General features: G+C 46.5%; 15 non-coding genes and 1 pseudogene across 15 annotated transcripts; all 16 read left to right on the top strand.

The window, feature by feature from the left end:
* Positions 1 to 1,303: 1,303 nt before the first annotated feature.
* Positions 1,304 to 1,494, top strand: LOC142277265 (U2 spliceosomal RNA). Its single transcript, XR_012740452.1, has one exon. It is a non-coding gene; the product is annotated as a U2 spliceosomal RNA (small nuclear RNA).
* Positions 1,495 to 2,881: 1,387 nt separating this feature from the next.
* Positions 2,882 to 3,072, top strand: LOC142277266 (U2 spliceosomal RNA). Its single transcript, XR_012740453.1, has one exon. It is a non-coding gene; the product is annotated as a U2 spliceosomal RNA (small nuclear RNA).
* A 1,387-nt stretch (positions 3,073 to 4,459) lies between these two features.
* On the top strand, positions 4,460 to 4,650 carry LOC142277267 (U2 spliceosomal RNA). The gene has a single exon (XR_012740454.1). It is a non-coding gene; the product is annotated as a U2 spliceosomal RNA (small nuclear RNA).
* Positions 4,651 to 6,037: 1,387 nt separating this feature from the next.
* On the top strand, positions 6,038 to 6,228 carry LOC142277268 (U2 spliceosomal RNA). Its single transcript, XR_012740455.1, has one exon. It is a non-coding gene; the product is annotated as a U2 spliceosomal RNA (small nuclear RNA).
* Positions 6,229 to 7,615: 1,387 nt separating this feature from the next.
* Positions 7,616 to 7,806, top strand: LOC142277269 (U2 spliceosomal RNA). Its single transcript, XR_012740456.1, has one exon. It is a non-coding gene; the product is annotated as a U2 spliceosomal RNA (small nuclear RNA).
* A 1,387-nt stretch (positions 7,807 to 9,193) lies between these two features.
* Positions 9,194 to 9,384, top strand: LOC142277271 (U2 spliceosomal RNA). Its single transcript, XR_012740458.1, has one exon. It is a non-coding gene; the product is annotated as a U2 spliceosomal RNA (small nuclear RNA).
* A 1,387-nt stretch (positions 9,385 to 10,771) lies between these two features.
* LOC142277272 (U2 spliceosomal RNA) lies at positions 10,772 to 10,962 on the top strand. Its single transcript, XR_012740459.1, has one exon. It is a non-coding gene; the product is annotated as a U2 spliceosomal RNA (small nuclear RNA).
* A 1,387-nt stretch (positions 10,963 to 12,349) lies between these two features.
* Positions 12,350 to 12,540, top strand: LOC142277274 (U2 spliceosomal RNA). The gene has a single exon (XR_012740460.1). It is a non-coding gene; the product is annotated as a U2 spliceosomal RNA (small nuclear RNA).
* Positions 12,541 to 13,927: 1,387 nt separating this feature from the next.
* Positions 13,928 to 14,118, top strand: LOC142277275 (U2 spliceosomal RNA). The gene has a single exon (XR_012740461.1). It is a non-coding gene; the product is annotated as a U2 spliceosomal RNA (small nuclear RNA).
* Positions 14,119 to 15,505: 1,387 nt separating this feature from the next.
* On the top strand, positions 15,506 to 15,696 carry LOC142277276 (U2 spliceosomal RNA). Its single transcript, XR_012740462.1, has one exon. It is a non-coding gene; the product is annotated as a U2 spliceosomal RNA (small nuclear RNA).
* Positions 15,697 to 17,083: 1,387 nt separating this feature from the next.
* LOC142277277 (U2 spliceosomal RNA) lies at positions 17,084 to 17,274 on the top strand. Its single transcript, XR_012740463.1, has one exon. It is a non-coding gene; the product is annotated as a U2 spliceosomal RNA (small nuclear RNA).
* A 1,387-nt stretch (positions 17,275 to 18,661) lies between these two features.
* On the top strand, positions 18,662 to 18,788 carry LOC142277288 (U2 spliceosomal RNA; annotated as a pseudogene).
* A 684-nt stretch (positions 18,789 to 19,472) lies between these two features.
* Positions 19,473 to 19,668, top strand: LOC142277285 (U2 spliceosomal RNA). The gene has a single exon (XR_012740470.1). It is a non-coding gene; the product is annotated as a U2 spliceosomal RNA (small nuclear RNA).
* A 1,387-nt stretch (positions 19,669 to 21,055) lies between these two features.
* Positions 21,056 to 21,246, top strand: LOC142277278 (U2 spliceosomal RNA). Its single transcript, XR_012740464.1, has one exon. It is a non-coding gene; the product is annotated as a U2 spliceosomal RNA (small nuclear RNA).
* Positions 21,247 to 22,633: 1,387 nt separating this feature from the next.
* LOC142277279 (U2 spliceosomal RNA) lies at positions 22,634 to 22,824 on the top strand. The gene has a single exon (XR_012740465.1). It is a non-coding gene; the product is annotated as a U2 spliceosomal RNA (small nuclear RNA).
* A 1,387-nt stretch (positions 22,825 to 24,211) lies between these two features.
* LOC142277280 (U2 spliceosomal RNA) lies at positions 24,212 to 24,402 on the top strand. Its single transcript, XR_012740466.1, has one exon. It is a non-coding gene; the product is annotated as a U2 spliceosomal RNA (small nuclear RNA).
* Positions 24,403 to 25,240: the final 838 nt, after the last annotated feature.

The raw sequence follows: 25,240 nt of genomic DNA on the forward strand, positions 1-25,240 counted from the left end.
TTCATATGCACCTCAATTTGGCCCATTCACTTTTCACACTTCCTCCTTTTGTTTTTTATCTTTCACACTTTTGACTTTCTTTATTCATCCAAATAGCAAACTCATCACCACTCAACCTGACCAACTCGGCTATGTCCCCGTGCTGCAGTTCTCTGTCTTATCTAGATCATTTGCAATTGAATGGAATAGATCCCTTTTGGACAAAGTGGATTCACCTGCTGCTGCAGTGACCACAGGTGTGATAACATCTAGAATTGGCATCTGGTGCGATCTCTCCGCTTCCACTCCAAAGAAAGTTACCTGTTTATTCCTATCATGCATTGGTTTTTGGGGTTTTTTGAGTAATGATGATCTCTTTAGTAGTCTGTTGGCGCCCTCTCCTGGAGGAATAGTTTGCTTGCTCTTGGACATTCTAAAAGAGAGGTCATGATAGACATTGAGCTTCTGAGCTCAATTGGGGACAGTCATGGGTGATGAATGTTTGCAACCTACTGCGAAGCCTCATACCGCAATATAAGGAACGTCAAATACTAAGAAAGGGCGGCCTATGAAAGAATTACTACTTTCAATAAGTACACTTAAACGGCTAATTGGGAATAGAAAAACTGTAAAAAGCCCTCTGAGAAAGCCCCCCTCTAACCTTTGATAGTAAGCTTTTCTGTAGTCTGCCTGTTGATGTATTTTCCGTTTGAACTGTGCACAACATGAAGAGACGGAACACTGGCGGCTTGTCACAATGCCCCCCGATGACATCACAATAGCGCTGCTGCCTAGAAAACAAGCTGCGCAGAAGAAGTTGTTCTTTGGGTGGGAGGGTGGGCTAGTGGAAGGAGGGGGCAATCTCTTTTTTTCCCGGGTGGTAGGGGGATGACAGGAGAAGGGAAGCGGGTGGTGAGAAAGGTACAGAGGGCAGGGTTTGGGGGCTGGGAAGGAAAGGGAAAAGATTAGGGTTTGGGGATGATGAAAGGGCTTTCTACGGGTAAGGATGGCAAAGGGTGGCAGTGACGGAAAGTCAGGCAACCTGTCCTGTCCGTCTTTTTGTATCGTGAATTGGAAAGACTGCAAGGGGGAGGGGAGTTGCTTGCGCCCTAAAGGAGGAGTTATTCAGATTCATTGCAGTGGGCGGCGGCTGCAAAACGCACCATTCTTCTTGTTTTGGCTCTGCAAAGCAGCCTTTTCAAGGGTTGGCTTGGGTGACAAAATGTCTTGTGTAGGCGTGGGTTTGTCTCCCTCTCGCTCTCTCTCCCTAAGATGTGTCCGGCATAGGCCAGGGTGCCACTCGAGGCCCAAACCAATTCTGGTTATCGCTTCTCGGCCTTTTGGCTAAGATCAAGTGTAGTATCTGTTCTTATCAGTTTAATATCTGATACGTCCCCTATCTGGGGACCATATATTAAATGGATTTTTAGAACAGGGAGATGGAAAAAGAGCTTGCTCTGTCCACTCCACGCATTGACCTGGTATTGCAGTACCTCCAGGAACGGTGCACCCCTTCTTAACCCAGTTTCCAAAAGCAGAACTCAATTCACCTGATTCATATTAGCCCGATTTAATGAATTGGAAGAAAGCATACGTCTTCATATGCACCTCAATTTGGCCCATTCACTTTTCACACTTCCTCCTTTTGTTTTTTATCTTTCACACTTTTGACTTTCTTTATTCATCCAAATAGCAAACTCATCACCACTCAACCTGACCAACTCGGCTATGTCCCCGTGCTGCAGTTCTCTGTCTTATCTAGATCATTTGCAATTGAATGGAATAGATCCCTTTTGGACAAAGTGGATTCACCTGCTGCTGCAGTGACCACAGGTGTGATAACATCTAGAATTGGCATCTGGTGCGATCTCTCCGCTTCCACTCCAAAGAAAGTTACCTGTTTATTCCTATCATGCATTGGTTTTTGGGGTTTTCTTTGAGTAATGATGATCTCTTTAGTAGTCTGTTGGCGCCCTCTCCTGGAGGAATAGTTTGCTTGCTCTTGGACATTCTAAAAGAGAGGTCATGATAGACATTGAGCTTCTGAGCTCAATTGGGGACAGTCATGGGTGATGAATGTTTGCAACCTACTGCGAAGCCTCATACCGCAATATAAGGAACGTCAAATACTAAGAAAGGGCGGCCTATGAAAGAATTACTACTTTCAATAAGTACACTTAAACGGCTAATTGGGAATAGAAAAACTGTAAAAAGCCCTCTGAGAAAGCCCCCCTCTAACCTTTGATAGTAAGCTTTTCTGTAGTCTGCCTGTTGATGTATTTTCCGTTTGAACTGTGCACAACATGAAGAGACGGAACACTGGCGGCTTGTCACAATGCCCCCCGATGACATCACAATAGCGCTGCTGCCTAGAAAACAAGCTGCGCAGAAGAAGTTGTTCTTTGGGTGGGAGGGTGGGCTAGTGGAAGGAGGGGGCAATCTCTTTTTTTCCCGGGTGGTAGGGGGATGACAGGAGAAGGGAAGCGGGTGGTGAGAAAGGTACAGAGGGCAGGGTTTGGGGGCTGGGAAGGAAAGGGAAAAGATTAGGGTTTGGGGATGATGAAAGGGCTTTCTACGGGTAAGGATGGCAAAGGGTGGCAGTGACGGAAAGTCAGGCAACCTGTCCTGTCCGTCTTTTTGTATCGTGAATTGGAAAGACTGCAAGGGGGAGGGGAGTTGCTTGCGCCCTAAAGGAGGAGTTATTCAGATTCATTGCAGTGGGCGGCGGCTGCAAAACGCACCATTCTTCTTGTTTTGGCTCTGCAAAGCAGCCTTTTCAAGGGTTGGCTTGGGTGACAAAATGTCTTGTGTAGGCGTGGGTTTGTCTCCCTCTCGCTCTCTCTCCCTAAGATGTGTCCGGCATAGGCCAGGGTGCCACTCGAGGCCCAAACCAATTCTGGTTATCGCTTCTCGGCCTTTTGGCTAAGATCAAGTGTAGTATCTGTTCTTATCAGTTTAATATCTGATACGTCCCCTATCTGGGGACCATATATTAAATGGATTTTTAGAACAGGGAGATGGAAAAAGAGCTTGCTCTGTCCACTCCACGCATTGACCTGGTATTGCAGTACCTCCAGGAACGGTGCACCCCTTCTTAACCCAGTTTCCAAAAGCAGAACTCAATTCACCTGATTCATATTAGCCCGATTTAATGAATTGGAAGAAAGCATACGTCTTCATATGCACCTCAATTTGGCCCATTCACTTTTCACACTTCCTCCTTTTGTTTTTTATCTTTCACACTTTTGACTTTCTTTATTCATCCAAATAGCAAACTCATCACCACTCAACCTGACCAACTCGGCTATGTCCCCGTGCTGCAGTTCTCTGTCTTATCTAGATCATTTGCAATTGAATGGAATAGATCCCTTTTGGACAAAGTGGATTCACCTGCTGCTGCAGTGACCACAGGTGTGATAACATCTAGAATTGGCATCTGGTGCGATCTCTCCGCTTCCACTCCAAAGAAAGTTACCTGTTTATTCCTATCATGCATTGGTTTTTGGGGTTTTCTTTGAGTAATGATGATCTCTTTAGTAGTCTGTTGGCGCCCTCTCCTGGAGGAATAGTTTGCTTGCTCTTGGACATTCTAAAAGAGAGGTCATGATAGACATTGAGCTTCTGAGCTCAATTGGGGACAGTCATGGGTGATGAATGTTTGCAACCTACTGCGAAGCCTCATACCGCAATATAAGGAACGTCAAATACTAAGAAAGGGCGGCCTATGAAAGAATTACTACTTTCAATAAGTACACTTAAACGGCTAATTGGGAATAGAAAAACTGTAAAAAGCCCTCTGAGAAAGCCCCCCTCTAACCTTTGATAGTAAGCTTTTCTGTAGTCTGCCTGTTGATGTATTTTCCGTTTGAACTGTGCACAACATGAAGAGACGGAACACTGGCGGCTTGTCACAATGCCCCCCGATGACATCACAATAGCGCTGCTGCCTAGAAAACAAGCTGCGCAGAAGAAGTTGTTCTTTGGGTGGGAGGGTGGGCTAGTGGAAGGAGGGGGCAATCTCTTTTTTTCCCGGGTGGTAGGGGGATGACAGGAGAAGGGAAGCGGGTGGTGAGAAAGGTACAGAGGGCAGGGTTTGGGGGCTGGGAAGGAAAGGGAAAAGATTAGGGTTTGGGGATGATGAAAGGGCTTTCTACGGGTAAGGATGGCAAAGGGTGGCAGTGACGGAAAGTCAGGCAACCTGTCCTGTCCGTCTTTTTGTATCGTGAATTGGAAAGACTGCAAGGGGGAGGGGAGTTGCTTGCGCCCTAAAGGAGGAGTTATTCAGATTCATTGCAGTGGGCGGCGGCTGCAAAACGCACCATTCTTCTTGTTTTGGCTCTGCAAAGCAGCCTTTTCAAGGGTTGGCTTGGGTGACAAAATGTCTTGTGTAGGCGTGGGTTTGTCTCCCTCTCGCTCTCTCTCCCTAAGATGTGTCCGGCATAGGCCAGGGTGCCACTCGAGGCCCAAACCAATTCTGGTTATCGCTTCTCGGCCTTTTGGCTAAGATCAAGTGTAGTATCTGTTCTTATCAGTTTAATATCTGATACGTCCCCTATCTGGGGACCATATATTAAATGGATTTTTAGAACAGGGAGATGGAAAAAGAGCTTGCTCTGTCCACTCCACGCATTGACCTGGTATTGCAGTACCTCCAGGAACGGTGCACCCCTTCTTAACCCAGTTTCCAAAAGCAGAACTCAATTCACCTGATTCATATTAGCCCGATTTAATGAATTGGAAGAAAGCATACGTCTTCATATGCACCTCAATTTGGCCCATTCACTTTTCACACTTCCTCCTTTTGTTTTTTATCTTTCACACTTTTGACTTTCTTTATTCATCCAAATAGCAAACTCATCACCACTCAACCTGACCAACTCGGCTATGTCCCCGTGCTGCAGTTCTCTGTCTTATCTAGATCATTTGCAATTGAATGGAATAGATCCCTTTTGGACAAAGTGGATTCACCTGCTGCTGCAGTGACCACAGGTGTGATAACATCTAGAATTGGCATCTGGTGCGATCTCTCCGCTTCCACTCCAAAGAAAGTTACCTGTTTATTCCTATCATGCATTGGTTTTTGGGGTTTTCTTTGAGTAATGATGATCTCTTTAGTAGTCTGTTGGCGCCCTCTCCTGGAGGAATAGTTTGCTTGCTCTTGGACATTCTAAAAGAGAGGTCATGATAGACATTGAGCTTCTGAGCTCAATTGGGGACAGTCATGGGTGATGAATGTTTGCAACCTACTGCGAAGCCTCATACCGCAATATAAGGAACGTCAAATACTAAGAAAGGGCGGCCTATGAAAGAATTACTACTTTCAATAAGTACACTTAAACGGCTAATTGGGAATAGAAAAACTGTAAAAAGCCCTCTGAGAAAGCCCCCCTCTAACCTTTGATAGTAAGCTTTTCTGTAGTCTGCCTGTTGATGTATTTTCCGTTTGAACTGTGCACAACATGAAGAGACGGAACACTGGCGGCTTGTCACAATGCCCCCCGATGACATCACAATAGCGCTGCTGCCTAGAAAACAAGCTGCGCAGAAGAAGTTGTTCTTTGGGTGGGAGGGTGGGCTAGTGGAAGGAGGGGGCAATCTCTTTTTTTCCCGGGTGGTAGGGGGATGACAGGAGAAGGGAAGCGGGTGGTGAGAAAGGTACAGAGGGCAGGGTTTGGGGGCTGGGAAGGAAAGGGAAAAGATTAGGGTTTGGGGATGATGAAAGGGCTTTCTACGGGTAAGGATGGCAAAGGGTGGCAGTGACGGAAAGTCAGGCAACCTGTCCTGTCCGTCTTTTTGTATCGTGAATTGGAAAGACTGCAAGGGGGAGGGGAGTTGCTTGCGCCCTAAAGGAGGAGTTATTCAGATTCATTGCAGTGGGCGGCGGCTGCAAAACGCACCATTCTTCTTGTTTTGGCTCTGCAAAGCAGCCTTTTCAAGGGTTGGCTTGGGTGACAAAATGTCTTGTGTAGGCGTGGGTTTGTCTCCCTCTCGCTCTCTCTCCCTAAGATGTGTCCGGCATAGGCCAGGGTGCCACTCGAGGCCCAAACCAATTCTGGTTATCGCTTCTCGGCCTTTTGGCTAAGATCAAGTGTAGTATCTGTTCTTATCAGTTTAATATCTGATACGTCCCCTATCTGGGGACCATATATTAAATGGATTTTTAGAACAGGGAGATGGAAAAAGAGCTTGCTCTGTCCACTCCACGCATTGACCTGGTATTGCAGTACCTCCAGGAACGGTGCACCCCTTCTTAACCCAGTTTCCAAAAGCAGAACTCAATTCACCTGATTCATATTAGCCCGATTTAATGAATTGGAAGAAAGCATACGTCTTCATATGCACCTCAATTTGGCCCATTCACTTTTCACACTTCCTCCTTTTGTTTTTTATCTTTCACACTTTTGACTTTCTTTATTCATCCAAATAGCAAACTCATCACCACTCAACCTGACCAACTCGGCTATGTCCCCGTGCTGCAGTTCTCTGTCTTATCTAGATCATTTGCAATTGAATGGAATAGATCCCTTTTGGACAAAGTGGATTCACCTGCTGCTGCAGTGACCACAGGTGTGATAACATCTAGAATTGGCATCTGGTGCGATCTCTCCGCTTCCACTCCAAAGAAAGTTACCTGTTTATTCCTATCATGCATTGGTTTTTGGGGTTTTCTTTGAGTAATGATGATCTCTTTAGTAGTCTGTTGGCGCCCTCTCCTGGAGGAATAGTTTGCTTGCTCTTGGACATTCTAAAAGAGAGGTCATGATAGACATTGAGCTTCTGAGCTCAATTGGGGACAGTCATGGGTGATGAATGTTTGCAACCTACTGCGAAGCCTCATACCGCAATATAAGGAACGTCAAATACTAAGAAAGGGCGGCCTATGAAAGAATTACTACTTTCAATAAGTACACTTAAACGGCTAATTGGGAATAGAAAAACTGTAAAAAGCCCTCTGAGAAAGCCCCCCTCTAACCTTTGATAGTAAGCTTTTCTGTAGTCTGCCTGTTGATGTATTTTCCGTTTGAACTGTGCACAACATGAAGAGACGGAACACTGGCGGCTTGTCACAATGCCCCCCGATGACATCACAATAGCGCTGCTGCCTAGAAAACAAGCTGCGCAGAAGAAGTTGTTCTTTGGGTGGGAGGGTGGGCTAGTGGAAGGAGGGGGCAATCTCTTTTTTTCCCGGGTGGTAGGGGGATGACAGGAGAAGGGAAGCGGGTGGTGAGAAAGGTACAGAGGGCAGGGTTTGGGGGCTGGGAAGGAAAGGGAAAAGATTAGGGTTTGGGGATGATGAAAGGGCTTTCTACGGGTAAGGATGGCAAAGGGTGGCAGTGACGGAAAGTCAGGCAACCTGTCCTGTCCGTCTTTTTGTATCGTGAATTGGAAAGACTGCAAGGGGGAGGGGAGTTGCTTGCGCCCTAAAGGAGGAGTTATTCAGATTCATTGCAGTGGGCGGCGGCTGCAAAACGCACCATTCTTCTTGTTTTGGCTCTGCAAAGCAGCCTTTTCAAGGGTTGGCTTGGGTGACAAAATGTCTTGTGTAGGCGTGGGTTTGTCTCCCTCTCGCTCTCTCTCCCTAAGATGTGTCCGGCATAGGCCAGGGTGCCACTCGAGGCCCAAACCAATTCTGGTTATCGCTTCTCGGCCTTTTGGCTAAGATCAAGTGTAGTATCTGTTCTTATCAGTTTAATATCTGATACGTCCCCTATCTGGGGACCATATATTAAATGGATTTTTAGAACAGGGAGATGGAAAAAGAGCTTGCTCTGTCCACTCCACGCATTGACCTGGTATTGCAGTACCTCCAGGAACGGTGCACCCCTTCTTAACCCAGTTTCCAAAAGCAGAACTCAATTCACCTGATTCATATTAGCCCGATTTAATGAATTGGAAGAAAGCATACGTCTTCATATGCACCTCAATTTGGCCCATTCACTTTTCACACTTCCTCCTTTTGTTTTTTATCTTTCACACTTTTGACTTTCTTTATTCATCCAAATAGCAAACTCATCACCACTCAACCTGACCAACTCGGCTATGTCCCCGTGCTGCAGTTCTCTGTCTTATCTAGATCATTTGCAATTGAATGGAATAGATCCCTTTTGGACAAAGTGGATTCACCTGCTGCTGCAGTGACCACAGGTGTGATAACATCTAGAATTGGCATCTGGTGCGATCTCTCCGCTTCCACTCCAAAGAAAGTTACCTGTTTATTCCTATCATGCATTGGTTTTTGGGGTTTTCTTTGAGTAATGATGATCTCTTTAGTAGTCTGTTGGCGCCCTCTCCTGGAGGAATAGTTTGCTTGCTCTTGGACATTCTAAAAGAGAGGTCATGATAGACATTGAGCTTCTGAGCTCAATTGGGGACAGTCATGGGTGATGAATGTTTGCAACCTACTGCGAAGCCTCATACCGCAATATAAGGAACGTCAAATACTAAGAAAGGGCGGCCTATGAAAGAATTACTACTTTCAATAAGTACACTTAAACGGCTAATTGGGAATAGAAAAACTGTAAAAAGCCCTCTGAGAAAGCCCCCCTCTAACCTTTGATAGTAAGCTTTTCTGTAGTCTGCCTGTTGATGTATTTTCCGTTTGAACTGTGCACAACATGAAGAGACGGAACACTGGCGGCTTGTCACAATGCCCCCCGATGACATCACAATAGCGCTGCTGCCTAGAAAACAAGCTGCGCAGAAGAAGTTGTTCTTTGGGTGGGAGGGTGGGCTAGTGGAAGGAGGGGGCAATCTCTTTTTTTCCCGGGTGGTAGGGGGATGACAGGAGAAGGGAAGCGGGTGGTGAGAAAGGTACAGAGGGCAGGGTTTGGGGGCTGGGAAGGAAAGGGAAAAGATTAGGGTTTGGGGATGATGAAAGGGCTTTCTACGGGTAAGGATGGCAAAGGGTGGCAGTGACGGAAAGTCAGGCAACCTGTCCTGTCCGTCTTTTTGTATCGTGAATTGGAAAGACTGCAAGGGGGAGGGGAGTTGCTTGCGCCCTAAAGGAGGAGTTATTCAGATTCATTGCAGTGGGCGGCGGCTGCAAAACGCACCATTCTTCTTGTTTTGGCTCTGCAAAGCAGCCTTTTCAAGGGTTGGCTTGGGTGACAAAATGTCTTGTGTAGGCGTGGGTTTGTCTCCCTCTCGCTCTCTCTCCCTAAGATGTGTCCGGCATAGGCCAGGGTGCCACTCGAGGCCCAAACCAATTCTGGTTATCGCTTCTCGGCCTTTTGGCTAAGATCAAGTGTAGTATCTGTTCTTATCAGTTTAATATCTGATACGTCCCCTATCTGGGGACCATATATTAAATGGATTTTTAGAACAGGGAGATGGAAAAAGAGCTTGCTCTGTCCACTCCACGCATTGACCTGGTATTGCAGTACCTCCAGGAACGGTGCACCCCTTCTTAACCCAGTTTCCAAAAGCAGAACTCAATTCACCTGATTCATATTAGCCCGATTTAATGAATTGGAAGAAAGCATACGTCTTCATATGCACCTCAATTTGGCCCATTCACTTTTCACACTTCCTCCTTTTGTTTTTTATCTTTCACACTTTTGACTTTCTTTATTCATCCAAATAGCAAACTCATCACCACTCAACCTGACCAACTCGGCTATGTCCCCGTGCTGCAGTTCTCTGTCTTATCTAGATCATTTGCAATTGAATGGAATAGATCCCTTTTGGACAAAGTGGATTCACCTGCTGCTGCAGTGACCACAGGTGTGATAACATCTAGAATTGGCATCTGGTGCGATCTCTCCGCTTCCACTCCAAAGAAAGTTACCTGTTTATTCCTATCATGCATTGGTTTTTGGGGTTTTCTTTGAGTAATGATGATCTCTTTAGTAGTCTGTTGGCGCCCTCTCCTGGAGGAATAGTTTGCTTGCTCTTGGACATTCTAAAAGAGAGGTCATGATAGACATTGAGCTTCTGAGCTCAATTGGGGACAGTCATGGGTGATGAATGTTTGCAACCTACTGCGAAGCCTCATACCGCAATATAAGGAACGTCAAATACTAAGAAAGGGCGGCCTATGAAAGAATTACTACTTTCAATAAGTACACTTAAACGGCTAATTGGGAATAGAAAAACTGTAAAAAGCCCTCTGAGAAAGCCCCCCTCTAACCTTTGATAGTAAGCTTTTCTGTAGTCTGCCTGTTGATGTATTTTCCGTTTGAACTGTGCACAACATGAAGAGACGGAACACTGGCGGCTTGTCACAATGCCCCCCGATGACATCACAATAGCGCTGCTGCCTAGAAAACAAGCTGCGCAGAAGAAGTTGTTCTTTGGGTGGGAGGGTGGGCTAGTGGAAGGAGGGGGCAATCTCTTTTTTTCCCGGGTGGTAGGGGGATGACAGGAAAAGGGAAGCGGGTGGTGAGAAAGGTACAGAGGGCAGGGTTTGGGGGCTGGGAAGGAAAGGGAAAAGATTAGGGTTTGGGGATGATGAAAGGGCTTTCTACGGGTAAGGATGGCAAAGGGTGGCAGTGACGGAAAGTCAGGCAACCTGTCCTGTCCGTCTTTTTGTATCGTGAATTGGAAAGACTGCAAGGGGGAGGGGAGTTGCTTGCGCCCTAAAGGAGGAGTTATTCAGATTCATTGCAGTGGGCGGCGGCTGCAAAACGCACCATTCTTCTTGTTTTGGCTCTGCAAAGCAGCCTTTTCAAGGGTTGGCTTGGGTGACAAAATGTCTTGTGTAGGCGTGGGTTTGTCTCCCTCTCGCTCTCTCTCCCTAAGATGTGTCCGGCATAGGCCAGGGTGCCACTCGAGGCCCAAACCAATTCTGGTTATCGCTTCTCGGCCTTTTGGCTAAGATCAAGTGTAGTATCTGTTCTTATCAGTTTAATATCTGATACGTCCCCTATCTGGGGACCATATATTAAATGGATTTTTAGAACAGGGAGATGGAAAAAGAGCTTGCTCTGTCCACTCCACGCATTGACCTGGTATTGCAGTACCTCCAGGAACGGTGCACCCCTTCTTAACCCAGTTTCCAAAAGCAGAACTCAATTCACCTGATTCATATTAGCCCGATTTAATGAATTGGAAGAAAGCATACGTCTTCATATGCACCTCAATTTGGCCCATTCACTTTTCACACTTCCTCCTTTTGTTTTTTATCTTTCACACTTTTGACTTTCTTTATTCATCCAAATAGCAAACTCATCACCACTCAACCTGACCAACTCGGCTATGTCCCCGTGCTGCAGTTCTCTGTCTTATCTAGATCATTTGCAATTGAATGGAATAGATCCCTTTTGGACAAAGTGGATTCACCTGCTGCTGCAGTGACCACAGGTGTGATAACATCTAGAATTGGCATCTGGTGCGATCTCTCCGCTTCCACTCCAAAGAAAGTTACCTGTTTATTCCTATCATGCATTGGTTTTTGGGGTTTTCTTTGAGTAATGATGATCTCTTTAGTAGTCTGTTGGCGCCCTCTCCTGGAGGAATAGTTTGCTTGCTCTTGGACATTCTAAAAGAGAGGTCATGATAGACATTGAGCTTCTGAGCTCAATTGGGGACAGTCATGGGTGATGAATGTTTGCAACCTACTGCGAAGCCTCATACCGCAATATAAGGAACGTCAAATACTAAGAAAGGGCGGCCTATGAAAGAATTACTACTTTCAATAAGTACACTTAAACGGCTAATTGGGAATAGAAAAACTGTAAAAAGCCCTCTGAGAAAGCCCCCCTCTAACCTTTGATAGTAAGCTTTTCTGTAGTCTGCCTGTTGATGTATTTTCCGTTTGAACTGTGCACAACATGAAGAGACGGAACACTGGCGGCTTGTCACAATGCCCCCCGATGACATCACAATAGCGCTGCTGCCTAGAAAACAAGCTGCGCAGAAGAAGTTGTTCTTTGGGTGGGAGGGTGGGCTAGTGGAAGGAGGGGGCAATCTCTTTTTTTCCCGGGTGGTAGGGGGATGACAGGAGAAGGGAAGCGGGTGGTGAGAAAGGTACAGAGGGCAGGGTTTGGGGGCTGGGAAGGAAAGGGAAAAGATTAGGGTTTGGGGATGATGAAAGGGCTTTCTACGGGTAAGGATGGCAAAGGGTGGCAGTGACGGAAAGTCAGGCAACCTGTCCTGTCCGTCTTTTTGTATCGTGAATTGGAAAGACTGCAAGGGGGAGGGGAGTTGCTTGCGCCCTAAAGGAGGAGTTATTCAGATTCATTGCAGTGGGCGGCGGCTGCAAAACGCACCATTCTTCTTGTTTTGGCTCTGCAAAGCAGCCTTTTCAAGGGTTGGCTTGGGTGACAAAATGTCTTGTGTAGGCGTGGGTTTGTCTCCCTCTCGCTCTCTCTCCCTAAGATGTGTCCGGCATAGGCCAGGGTGCCACTCGAGGCCCAAACCAATTCTGGTTATCGCTTCTCGGCCTTTTGGCTAAGATCAAGTGTAGTATCTGTTCTTATCAGTTTAATATCTGATACGTCCCCTATCTGGGGACCATATATTAAATGGATTTTTAGAACAGGGAGATGGAAAAAGAGCTTGCTCTGTCCACTCCACGCATTGACCTGGTATTGCAGTACCTCCAGGAACGGTGCACCCCTTCTTAACCCAGTTTCCAAAAGCAGAACTCAATTCACCTGATTCATATTAGCCCGATTTAATGAATTGGAAGAAAGCATACGTCTTCATATGCACCTCAATTTGGCCCATTCACTTTTCACACTTCCTCCTTTTGTTTTTTATCTTTCACACTTTTGACTTTCTTTATTCATCCAAATAGCAAACTCATCACCACTCAACCTGACCAACTCGGCTATGTCCCCGTGCTGCAGTTCTCTGTCTTATCTAGATCATTTGCAATTGAATGGAATAGATCCCTTTTGGACAAAGTGGATTCACCTGCTGCTGCAGTGACCACAGGTGTGATAACATCTAGAATTGGCATCTGGTGCGATCTCTCCGCTTCCACTCCAAAGAAAGTTACCTGTTTATTCCTATCATGCATTGGTTTTTGGGGTTTTCTTTGAGTAATGATGATCTCTTTAGTAGTCTGTTGGCGCCCTCTCCTGGAGGAATAGTTTGCTTGCTCTTGGACATTCTAAAAGAGAGGTCATGATAGACATTGAGCTTCTGAGCTCAATTGGGGACAGTCATGGGTGATGAATGTTTGCAACCTACTGCGAAGCCTCATACCGCAATATAAGGAACGTCAAATACTAAGAAAGGGCGGCCTATGAAAGAATTACTACTTTCAATAAGTACACTTAAACGGCTAATTGGGAATAGAAAAACTGTAAAAAGCCCTCTGAGAAAGCCCCCCTCTAACCTTTGATAGTAAGCTTTTCTGTAGTCTGCCTGTTGATGTATTTTCCGTTTGAACTGTGCACAACATGAAGAGACGGAACACTGGCGGCTTGTCACAATGCCCCCCGATGACATCACAATAGCGCTGCTGCCTAGAAAACAAGCTGCGCAGAAGAAGTTGTTCTTTGGGTGGGAGGGTGGGCTAGTGGAAGGAGGGGGCAATCTCTTTTTTTCCCGGGTGGTAGGGGGATGACAGGAGAAGGGAAGCGGGTGGTGAGAAAGGTACAGAGGGCAGGGTTTGGGGGCTGGGAAGGAAAGGGAAAAGATTAGGGTTTGGGGATGATGAAAGGGCTTTCTACGGGTAAGGATGGCAAAGGGTGGCAGTGACGGAAAGTCAGGCAACCTGTCCTGTCCGTCTTTTTGTATCGTGAATTGGAAAGACTGCAAGGGGGAGGGGAGTTGCTTGCGCCCTAAAGGAGGAGTTATTCAGATTCATTGCAGTGGGCGGCGGCTGCAAAACGCACCATTCTTCTTGTTTTGGCTCTGCAAAGCAGCCTTTTCAAGGGTTGGCTTGGGTGACAAAATGTCTTGTGTAGGCGTGGGTTTGTCTCCCTCTCGCTCTCTCTCCCTAAGATGTGTCCGGCATAGGCCAGGGTGCCACTCGAGGCCCAAACCAATTCTGGTTATCGCTTCTCGGCCTTTTGGCTAAGATCAAGTGTAGTATCTGTTCTTATCAGTTTAATATCTGATACGTCCCCTATCTGGGGACCATATATTAAATGGATTTTTAGAACAGGGAGATGGAAAAAGAGCTTGCTCTGTCCACTCCACGCATTGACCTGGTATTGCAGTACCTCCAGGAACGGTGCACCCCTTCTTAACCCAGTTTCCAAAAGCAGAACTCAATTCACCTGATTCATATTAGCCCGATTTAATGAATTGGAAGAAAGCATACGTCTTCATATGCACCTCAATTTGGCCCATTCACTTTTCACACTTCCTCCTTTTGTTTTTTATCTTTCACACTTTTGACTTTCTTTATTCATCCAAATAGCAAACTCATCACCACTCAACCTGACCAACTCGGCTATGTCCCCGTGCTGCAGTTCTCTGTCTTATCTAGATCATTTGCAATTGAATGGAATAGATCCCTTTTGGACAAAGTGGATTCACCTGCTGCTGCAGTGACCACAGGTGTGATAACATCTAGAATTGGCATCTGGTGCGATCTCTCCGCTTCCACTCCAAAGAAAGTTACCTGTTTATTCCTATCATGCATTGGTTTTTGGGGTTTTCTTTGAGTAATGATGATCTCTTTAGTAGTCTGTTGGCGCCCTCTCCTGGAGGAATAGTTTGCTTGCTCTTGGACATTCTAAAAGAGAGGTCATGATAGACATTGAGCTTCTGAGCTCAATTGGGGACAGTCATGGGTGATGAATGTTTGCAACCTACTGCGAAGCCTCATACCGCAATATAAGGAACGTCAAATACTAAGAAAGGGCGGCCTATGAAAGAATTACTACTTTCAATAAGTACACTTAAACGGCTAATTGGGAATAGAAAAACTGTAAAAAGCCCTCTGAGAAAGCCCCCCTCTAACCTTTGATAGTAAGCTTTTCTGTAGTCTGCCTGTTGATGTATTTTCCGTTTGAACTGTGCACAACATGAAGAGACGGAACACTGGCGGCTTGTCACAATGCCCCCCGATGACATCACAATAGCGCTGCTGCCTAGAAAACAAGCTGCGCAGAAGAAGTTGTTCTTTGGGTGGGAGGGTGGGCTAGTGGAAGGAGGGGGCAATCTCTTTTTTTCCCGGGTGGTAGGGGGATGACAGGAGAAGGGAAGCGGGTGGTGAGAAAGGTACAGAGGGCAGGGTTTGGGGGCTGGGAAGGAAAGGGAAAAGATTAGGGTTTGGGGATGATGAAAGGGCTTTCTACGGGTAAGGATGGCAAAGGGTGGCAGTGACGGAAAGTCAGGCAACCTGTCCTGTCCGTCTTTTTGTATCGTGAATTGGAAAGACTGCAAGGGGGAGGGGAGTTGCTTGCGCCCTAAAGGAGGAGTTATTCAGATTCATTGCAGTGGGCGGCGGCTGCAAAACGCACCATTCTTCTTGTTTTGGCTCTGCAAAGCAGCCTTTTCAAGGGTTGGCTTGGGTGACAAAATGTCTTGTGTAGGCGTGGGTTTGTCTCCCTCTCGCTCTCTCTCCCTAAGATGTGTCCGGCATAGGCCAGGGTGCCACTCGAGGCCCAAACCAATTCTGGTTATCGCTTCTCGGCCTTTTGGCTAAGATCAAGTGTAGTATCTGTTCTTATCAGTTTAATATCTGATACGTCCCCTATCTGGGGACCATATATTAAATGGATTTTTAGAACAGGGAGATGGAAAAAGAGCTTGCTCTGTCCACTCCACGCATTGACCTGGTATTGCAGTACCTCCAGGAACGGTGCACCCCTTCTTAACCCAGTTTCCAAAAGCAGAACTCAATTCACCTGATTCATATTAGCCCGATTTAATGAATTGGAAGAAAGCATACGTCTTCATATGCACCTCAATTTGGCCCATTCACTTTTCACACTTCCTCCTTTTGTTTTTTATCTTTCACACTTTTGACTTTCTTTATTCATCCAAATAGCAAACTCATCACCACTCAACCTGACCAACTCGGCTATGTCCCCGTGCTGCAGTTCTCTGTCTTATCTAGATCATTTGCAATTGAATGGAATAGATCCCTTTTGGACAAAGTGGATTCACCTGCTGCTGCAGTGACCACAGGTGTGATAACATCTAGAATTGGCATCTGGTGCGATCTCTCCGCTTCCACTCCAAAGAAAGTTACCTGTTTATTCCTATCATGCATTGGTTTTTGGGGTTTTCTTTGAGTAATGATGATCTCTTTAGTAGTCTGTTGGCGCCCTCTCCTGGAGGAATAGTTTGCTTGCTCTTGGACATTCTAAAAGAGAGGTCATGATAGACATTGAGCTTCTGAGCTCAATTGGGGACAGTCATGGGTGATGAATGTTTGCAACCTACTGCGAAGCCTCATACCGCAATATAAGGAACGTCAAATACTAAGAAAGGGCGGCCTATGAAAGAATTACTACTTTCAATAAGTACACTTAAACGGCTAATTGGGAATAGAAAAACTGTAAAAAGCCCTCTGAGAAAGCCCCCCTCTAACCTTTGATAGTAAGCTTTTCTGTAGTCTGCCTGTTGATGTATTTTCCGTTTGAACTGTGCACAACATGAAGAGACGGAACACTGGCGGCTTGTCACAATGCCCCCCGATGACATCACAATAGCGCTGCTGCCTAGAAAACAAGCTGCGCAGAAGAAGTTGTTCTTTGGGTGGGAGGGTGGGCTATTGGAAGGAGGGGGCAATCTCTTTTTTTCCCGGGTGGTAGGGGGATGACAGGAGAAGGGAAGCGGGTGGTGAGAAAGGTACAGAGGGCAGGGTTTGGGGGCTGGGAAGGAAAGGGAAAAGATTAGGGTTTGGGGATGATGAAAGGGCTTTCTACGGGTAAGGATGGCAAAGGGTGGCAGTGACGGAAAGTCAGGCAACCTGTCCTGTCCGTCTTTTTGTATCGTGAATTGGAAAGACTGCAAGGGGGAGGGGAGTTGCTTGCGCCCTAAAGGAGGAGTTATTCAGATTCATTGCAGTGGGCGGCGGCTGCAAAACGCACCATTCTTCTTGTTTTGGCTCTGCAAAGCAGCCTTTTCAAGGGTTGGCTTGGGTGACAAAATGTCTTGTGTAGGCGTGGGTTTGTCTCCCTCTCGCTCTCTCTCCCTAAGATGTGTCCGGCATAGGCCAGGGTGCCACTCGAGGCCCAAACCAATTCTGGTTATCGCTTCTCGGCCTTTTGGCTAAGATCAAGTGTAGTATCTGTTCTTATCAGTTTAATATCTGATACGTCCCCTATCTGGGGACCATATATTAAATGGATTTTTAGAACAGGGAGATGGAAAAAGAGCTTGCTCTGTCCACTCCACGCATTGACCTGGTATTGCAGTACCTCCAGGAACGGTGCACCCCTTCTTAACCCAGTTTCCAAAAGCAGAACTCAATTCACCTGATTCATATTAGCCCGATTTAATGAATTGGAAGAAAGCATACGTCTTCATATGCACCTCAATTTGGCCCATTCACTTTTCACACTTCCTCCTTTTGTTTTTTATCTTTCACACTTTTGACTTTCTTTATTCATCCAAATAGCAAACTCATCACCACTCAACCTGACCAACTCGGCTATGTCCCCGTGCTGCAGTTCTCTGTCTTATCTAGATCATTTGCAATTGAATGGAATAGATCCCTTTTGGACAAAGTGGATTCACCTGCTGCTGCAGTGACCACAGGTGTGATAACATCTAGAATTGGCATCTGGTGCGATCTCTCCGCTTCCACTCCAAAGAAAGTTACCTGTTTATTCCTATCATGCATTGGTTTTTGGGGTTTTCTTTGAGTAATGATGATCTCTTTAGTAGTCTGTTGGCGCCCTCTCCTGGAGGAATAGTTTGCTTGCTCTTGGACATTCTAAAAGAGAGGTCATGATAGACATTGAGCTTCTGAGCTCAATTGGGGACAGTCATGGGTGATGAATGTTTGCAACCTACTGCGAAGCCTCATACCGCAATATAAGGAACGTCAAATACTAAGAAAGGGCGGCCTATGAAAGAATTACTACTTTCAATAAGTACACTTAAACGGCTAATTGGGAATAGAAAAACTGTAAAAAGCCCTCTGAGAAAGCCCCCCTCTAACCTTTGATAGTAAGCTTTTCTGTAGTCTGCCTGTTGATGTATTTTCCGTTTGAACTGTGCACAACATGAAGAGACGGAACACTGGCGGCTTGTCACAATGCCCCCCGATGACATCACAATAGCGCTGCTGCCTAGAAAACAAGCTGCGCAGAAGAAGTTGTTCTTTGGGTGGGAGGGTGGGCTAGTGGAAGGAGGGGGCAATCTCTTTTTTTCCCGGGTGGTAGGGGGATGACAGGAGAAGGGAAGCGGGTGGTGAGAAAGGTACAGAGGGCAGGGTTTGGGGGCTGGGAAGGAAAGGGAAAAGATTAGGGTTTGGGGATGATGAAAGGGCTTTCTACGGGTAAGGATGGCAAAGGGTGGCAGTGACGGAAAGTCAGGCAACCTGTCCTGTCCGTCTTTTTGTATCGTGAATTGGAAAGACTGCAAGGGGGAGGGGAGTTGCTTGCGCCCTAAAGGAGGAGTTATTCAGATTCATTGCAGTGGGCGGCGGCTGCAAAACGCACCATTCTTCTTGTTTTGGCTCTGCAAAGCAGCCTTTTCAAGGGTTGGCTTGGGTGACAAAATGTCTTGTGTAGGCGTGGGTTTGTCTCCCTCTCGCTCTCTCTCCCTAAGATGTGTCCGGCATAGGCCAGGGTGCCACTCGAGGCCCAAACCAATTCTGGTTATCGCTTCTCGGCCTTTTGGCTAAGATCAAGTGTAGTATCTGTGAGGCTCGGCAGATGCAATGCACACTGGAAGGTTGCGCTTGCTAGTACTCTTAATGTATAGTATATTCATCTAGAGGAAAACATGGCCCTACCAGGATCGAGGCTATTAGACTGAGTAAGTGTGGGGGCTATGGTGCAATGTGCCCCAGGACTGACGACCCTGGAGTGAGTCTGAGCTTGCTGGCTTGGGACCCCGGCGAGCCTTGGGCTCTGTAGCACACCGTACCTTGCCCTTTCATACTTTCTGAGCATATTGCTCTATCCCGGCCTTCTGGCTAGGAAGGGAAATTTTTATAATCATGGTCGGAGGTCCGTTCAGCTTTTTGCTGAGAAACCAACACCCGGTTGGAGGTCCGGGTCAGCTTCGGCTGAGAAACCAACACCCGGTTGGAGGTCTGGGTCAGCTTCGGCTGAGAAACCAACACCCGGTTGGAGGTCCGGGTCAGCTTCGGCTGAGAAACCAACACCCGGTTGGAGGTCCGGTTAGCCTTGGGCTGAGAAACCAACACCGGTTGACGGTCCGGGCAGTTTCGGCTGCGAAACCAACAACTAGTAGCTCTCTACTCCACTTGGGTAAGATGCCTGGGTGGACGCTGGGAGCAACGACAAGGCTCAACCAGGCTTCGGCTTGGGGGAGCACCGAAGATCCCTGACCCTTGCTGTGGCCTTCTGGCTCGGAGGGACGGGGTTGATTTTTGGGGACCCTCTCCTCACGGAGGGGTCCACACGAATCCTAGCCTTGGCACTGTTTTTGGTGTGACTTCGGTCATGCATTTTTTGCGGTGCTTTGGAAAGCTTCATTAAATCAAAATCTGTTCTTATCAGTTTAATATCTGATACGTCCCCTATCTGGGGACCATATATTAAATGGATTTTTAGAACAGGGAGATGGAAAAAGAGCTTGCTCTGTCCACTCCACGCATTGACCTGGTATTGCAGTACCTCCAGGAACGGTGCACCCCTTCTTAACCCAGTTTCCAAAAGCAGAACTCAATTCACCTGATTCATATTAGCCCGATTTAATGAATTGGAAGAAAGCATACGTCTTCATATGCACCTCAATTTGGCCCATTCACTTTTCACACTTCCTCCTTTTGTTTTTTATCTTTCACACTTTTGACTTTCTTTATTCATCCAAATAGCAAACTCATCACCACTCAACCTGACCAACTCGGCTATGTCCCCGTGCTGCAGTTCTCTGTCTTATCTAGATCATTTGCAATTGAATGGAATAGATCCCTTTTGGACAAAGTGGATTCACCTGCTGCTGCAGTGACCACAGGTGTGATAACATCTAGAATTGGCATCTGGTGCGATCTCTCCGCTTCCACTCCAAAGAAAGTTACCTGTTTATTCCTATCATGCATTGGTTTTTGGGGTTTTCTTTGAGTAATGATGATCTCTTTAGTAGTCTGTTGGCGCCCTCTCCTGGAGGAATAGTTTGCTTGCTCTTGGACATTCTAAAAGAGAGGTCATGATAGACATTGAGCTTCTGAGCTCAATTGGGGACAGTCATGGGTGATGAATGTTTGCAACCTACTGCGAAGCCTCATACCGCAATATAAGGAACGTCAAATACTAAGAAAGGGCGGCCTATGAAAGAATTACTACTTTCAATAAGTACACTTAAACGGCTAATTGGGAATAGAAAAACTGTAAAAAGCCCTCTGAGAAAGCCCCCCTCTAACCTTTGATAGTAAGCTTTTCTGTAGTCTGCCTGTTGATGTATTTTCCGTTTGAACTGTGCACAACATGAAGAGACGGAACACTGGCGGCTTGTCACAATGCCCCCCGATGACATCACAATAGCGCTGCTGCCTAGAAAACAAGCTGCGCAGAAGAAGTTGTTCTTTGGGTGGGAGGGTGGGCTAGTGGAAGGAGGGGGCAATCTCTTTTTTTCCCGGGTGGTAGGGGGATGACAGGAGAAGGGAAGCGGGTGGTGAGAAAGGTACAGAGGGCAGGGTTTGGGGGCTGGGAAGGAAAGGGAAAAGATTAGGGTTTGGGGATGATGAAAGGGCTTTCTACGGGTAAGGATGGCAAAGGGTGGCAGTGACGGAAAGTCAGGCAACCTGTCCTGTCCGTCTTTTTGTATCGTGAATTGGAAAGACTGCAAGGGGGAGGGGAGTTGCTTGCGCCCTAAAGGAGGAGTTATTCAGATTCATTGCAGTGGGCGGCGGCTGCAAAACGCACCATTCTTCTTGTTTTGGCTCTGCAAAGCAGCCTTTTCAAGGGTTGGCTTGGGTGACAAAATGTCTTGTGTAGGCGTGGGTTTGTCTCCCTCTCGCTCTCTCTCCCTAAGATGTGTCCGGCATAGGCCAGGGTGCCACTCGAGGCCCAAACCAATTCTGGTTATCGCTTCTCGGCCTTTTGGCTAAGATCAAGTGTAGTATCTGTTCTTATCAGTTTAATATCTGATACGTCCCCTATCTGGGGACCATATATTAAATGGATTTTTAGAACAGGGAGATGGAAAAAGAGCTTGCTCTGTCCACTCCACGCATTGACCTGGTATTGCAGTACCTCCAGGAACGGTGCACCCCTTCTTAACCCAGTTTCCAAAAGCAGAACTCAATTCACCTGATTCATATTAGCCCGATTTAATGAATTGGAAGAAAGCATACGTCTTCATATGCACCTCAATTTGGCCCATTCACTTTTCACACTTCCTCCTTTTGTTTTTTATCTTTCACACTTTTGACTTTCTTTATTCATCCAAATAGCAAACTCATCACCACTCAACCTGACCAACTCGGCTATGTCCCCGTGCTGCAGTTCTCTGTCTTATCTAGATCATTTGCAATTGAATGGAATAGATCCCTTTTGGACAAAGTGGATTCACCTGCTGCTGCAGTGACCACAGGTGTGATAACATCTAGAATTGGCATCTGGTGCGATCTCTCCGCTTCCACTCCAAAGAAAGTTACCTGTTTATTCCTATCATGCATTGGTTTTTGGGGTTTTCTTTGAGTAATGATGATCTCTTTAGTAGTCTGTTGGCGCCCTCTCCTGGAGGAATAGTTTGCTTGCTCTTGGACATTCTAAAAGAGAGGTCATGATAGACATTGAGCTTCTGAGCTCAATTGGGGACAGTCATGGGTGATGAATGTTTGCAACCTACTGCGAAGCCTCATACCGCAATATAAGGAACGTCAAATACTAAGAAAGGGCGGCCTATGAAAGAATTACTACTTTCAATAAGTACACTTAAACGGCTAATTGGGAATAGAAAAACTGTAAAAAGCCCTCTGAGAAAGCCCCCCTCTAACCTTTGATAGTAAGCTTTTCTGTAGTCTGCCTGTTGATGTATTTTCCGTTTGAACTGTGCACAACATGAAGAGACGGAACACTGGCGGCTTGTCACAATGCCCCCCGATGACATCACAATAGCGCTGCTGCCTAGAAAACAAGCTGCGCAGAAGAAGTTGTTCTTTGGGTGGGAGGGTGGGCTAGTGGAAGGAGGGGGCAATCTCTTTTTTTCCCGGGTGGTAGGGGGATGACAGGAGAAGGGAAGCGGGTGGTGAGAAAGGTACAGAGGGCAGGGTTTGGGGGCTGGGAAGGAAAGGGAAAAGATTAGGGTTTGGGGATGATGAAAGGGCTTTCTACGGGTAAGGATGGCAAAGGGTGGCAGTGACGGAAAGTCAGGCAACCTGTCCTGTCCGTCTTTTTGTATCGTGAATTGGAAAGACTGCAAGGGGGAGGGGAGTTGCTTGCGCCCTAAAGGAGGAGTTATTCAGATTCATTGCAGTGGGCGGCGGCTGCAAAACGCACCATTCTTCTTGTTTTGGCTCTGCAAAGCAGCCTTTTCAAGGGTTGGCTTGGGTGACAAAATGTCTTGTGTAGGCGTGGGTTTGTCTCCCTCTCGCTCTCTCTCCCTAAGATGTGTCCGGCATAGGCCAGGGTGCCACTCGAGGCCCAAACCAATTCTGGTTATCGCTTCTCGGCCTTTTGGCTAAGATCAAGTGTAGTATCTGTTCTTATCAGTTTAATATCTGATACGTCCCCTATCTGGGGACCATATATTAAATGGATTTTTAGAACAGGGAGATGGAAAAAGAGCTTGCTCTGTCCACTCCACGCATTGACCTGGTATTGCAGTACCTCCAGGAACGGTGCACCCCTTCTTAACCCAGTTTCCAAAAGCAGAACTCAATTCACCTGATTCATATTAGCCCGATTTAATGAATTGGAAGAAAGCATACGTCTTCATATGCACCTCAATTTGGCCCATTCACTTTTCACACTTCCTCCTTTTGTTTTTTATCTTTCACACTTTTGACTTTCTTTATTCATCCAAATAGCAAACTCATCACCACTCAACCTGACCAACTCGGCTATGTCCCCGTGCTGCAGTTCTCTGTCTTATCTAGATCATTTGCAATTGAATGGAATAGATCCCTTTTGGACAAAGTGGATTCACCTGCTGCTGCAGTGACCACAGGTGTGATAACATCTAGAATTGGCATCTGGTGCGATCTCTCCGCTTCCACTCCAAAGAAAGTTACCTGTTTATTCCTATCATGCATTGGTTTTTGGGGTTTTCTTTGAGTAATGATGATCTCTTTAGTAGTCTGTTGGCGCCCTCTCCTGGAGGAATAGTTTGCTTGCTCTTGGACATTCTAAAAGAGAGGTCATGATAGACATTGAGCTTCTGAGCTCAATTGGGGACAGTCATGGGTGATGAATGTTTGCAACCTACTGCGAAGCCTCATACCGCAATATAAGGAACGTCAAATACTAAGAAAGGGCGGCCTATGAAAGAATTACTACTTTCAATAAGTACACTTAAACGGCTAATTGGGAATAGAAAAACTGTAAAAAGCCCTCTGAGAAAGCCCCCCTCTAACCTTTGATAGTAAGCTTTTCTGTAGTCTGCCTGTTGATGTATTTTCCGTTTGAACTGTGCACAACATGAAGAGACGGAACACTGGCGGCTTGTCACAATGCCCCCCGATGACATCACAATAGCGCTGCTGCCTAGAAAACAAGCTGCGCAGAAGAAGTTGTTCTTTGGGTGGGAGGGTGGGCTAGTGGAAGGAGGGGGCAATCTCTTTTTTTCCCGGGTGGTAGGGGGATGACAGGAGAAGGGAAGCGGGTGGTGAGAAAGGTACAGAGGGCAGGGTTTGGGGGCTGGGAAGGAAAGGGAAAAGATTAGGGTTTGGGGATGATGAAAGGGCTTTCTACGGGTAAGGATGGCAAAGGGTGGCAGTGACGGAAAGTCAGGCAACCTGTCCTGTCCGTCTTTTTGTATCGTGAATTGGAAAGACTGCAAGGGGGAGGGGAGTTGCTTGCGCCCTAAAGGAGGAGTTATTCAGATTCATTGCAGTGGGCGGCGGCTGCAAAACGCACCATTCTTCTTGTTTTGGCTCTGCAAAGCAGCCTTTTCAAGGGTTGGCTTGGGTGACAAAATGTCTTGTGTAGGCGTGGGTTTGTCTCCCTCTCGCTCTCTCTCCCTAAGATGTGTCCGGCATAGGCCAGGGTGCCACTCGAGGCCCAAACCAATTCTGGTTATCGCTTCTCGGCCTTTTGGCTAAGATCAAGTGTAGTATCTGTTCTTATCAGTTTAATATCTGATACGTCCCCTATCTGGGGACCATATATTAAATGGATTTTTAGAACAGGGAGATGGAAAAAGAGCTTGCTCTGTCCACTCCACGCATTGACCTGGTATTGCAGTACCTCCAGGAACGGTGCACCCCTTCTTAACCCAGTTTCCAAAAGCAGAACTCAATTCACCTGATTCATATTAGCCCGATTTAATGAATTGGAAGAAAGCATACGTCTTCATATGCACCTCAATTTGGCCCATTCACTTTTCACACTTCCTCCTTTTGTTTTTTATCTTTCACACTTTTGACTTTCTTTATTCATCCAAATAGCAAACTCATCACCACTCAACCTGACCAACTCGGCTATGTCCCCGTGCTGCAGTTCTCTGTCTTATCTAGATCATTTGCAATTGAATGGAATAGATCCCTTTTGGACAAAGTGGATTCACCTGCTGCTGCAGTGACCACAGGTGTGATAACATCTAGAATTGGCATCTGGTGCGATCTCTCCGCTTCCACTCCAAAGAAAGTTACCTGTTTATTCCTATCATGCATTGGTTTTTGGGGTTTTCTTTGAGTAATGATGATCTCTTTAGTAGTCTGTTGGCGCCCTCTCCTGGAGGAATAGTTTGCTTGCTCTTGGACATTCTAAAAGAGAGGTCATGATAGACATTGAGCTTCTGAGCTCAATTGGGGACAGTCATGGGTGATGAATGTTTGCAACCTACTGCGAAGCCTCATACCGCAATATAAGGAACGTCAAATACTAAGAAAGGGCGGCCTATGAAAGAATTACTACTTTCAATAAGTACACTTAAACGGCTAATTGGGAATAGAAAAACTGTAAAAAGCCCTCTGAGAAAGCCCCCCTCTAACCTTTGATAGTAAGCTTTTCTGTAGTCTGCCTGTTGATGTATTTTCCGTTTGAACTGTGCACAACATGAAGAGACGGAACACTGGCGGCTTGTCACAATGCCCCCCGATGACATC

The sequence above is a fragment of the Anomaloglossus baeobatrachus genome, unplaced genomic scaffold (assembly GCF_048569485.1).
Source record: "Anomaloglossus baeobatrachus isolate aAnoBae1 unplaced genomic scaffold, aAnoBae1.hap1 Scaffold_4068, whole genome shotgun sequence".
NCBI lineage: Eukaryota > Metazoa > Chordata > Amphibia > Anura > Aromobatidae > Anomaloglossus > Anomaloglossus baeobatrachus.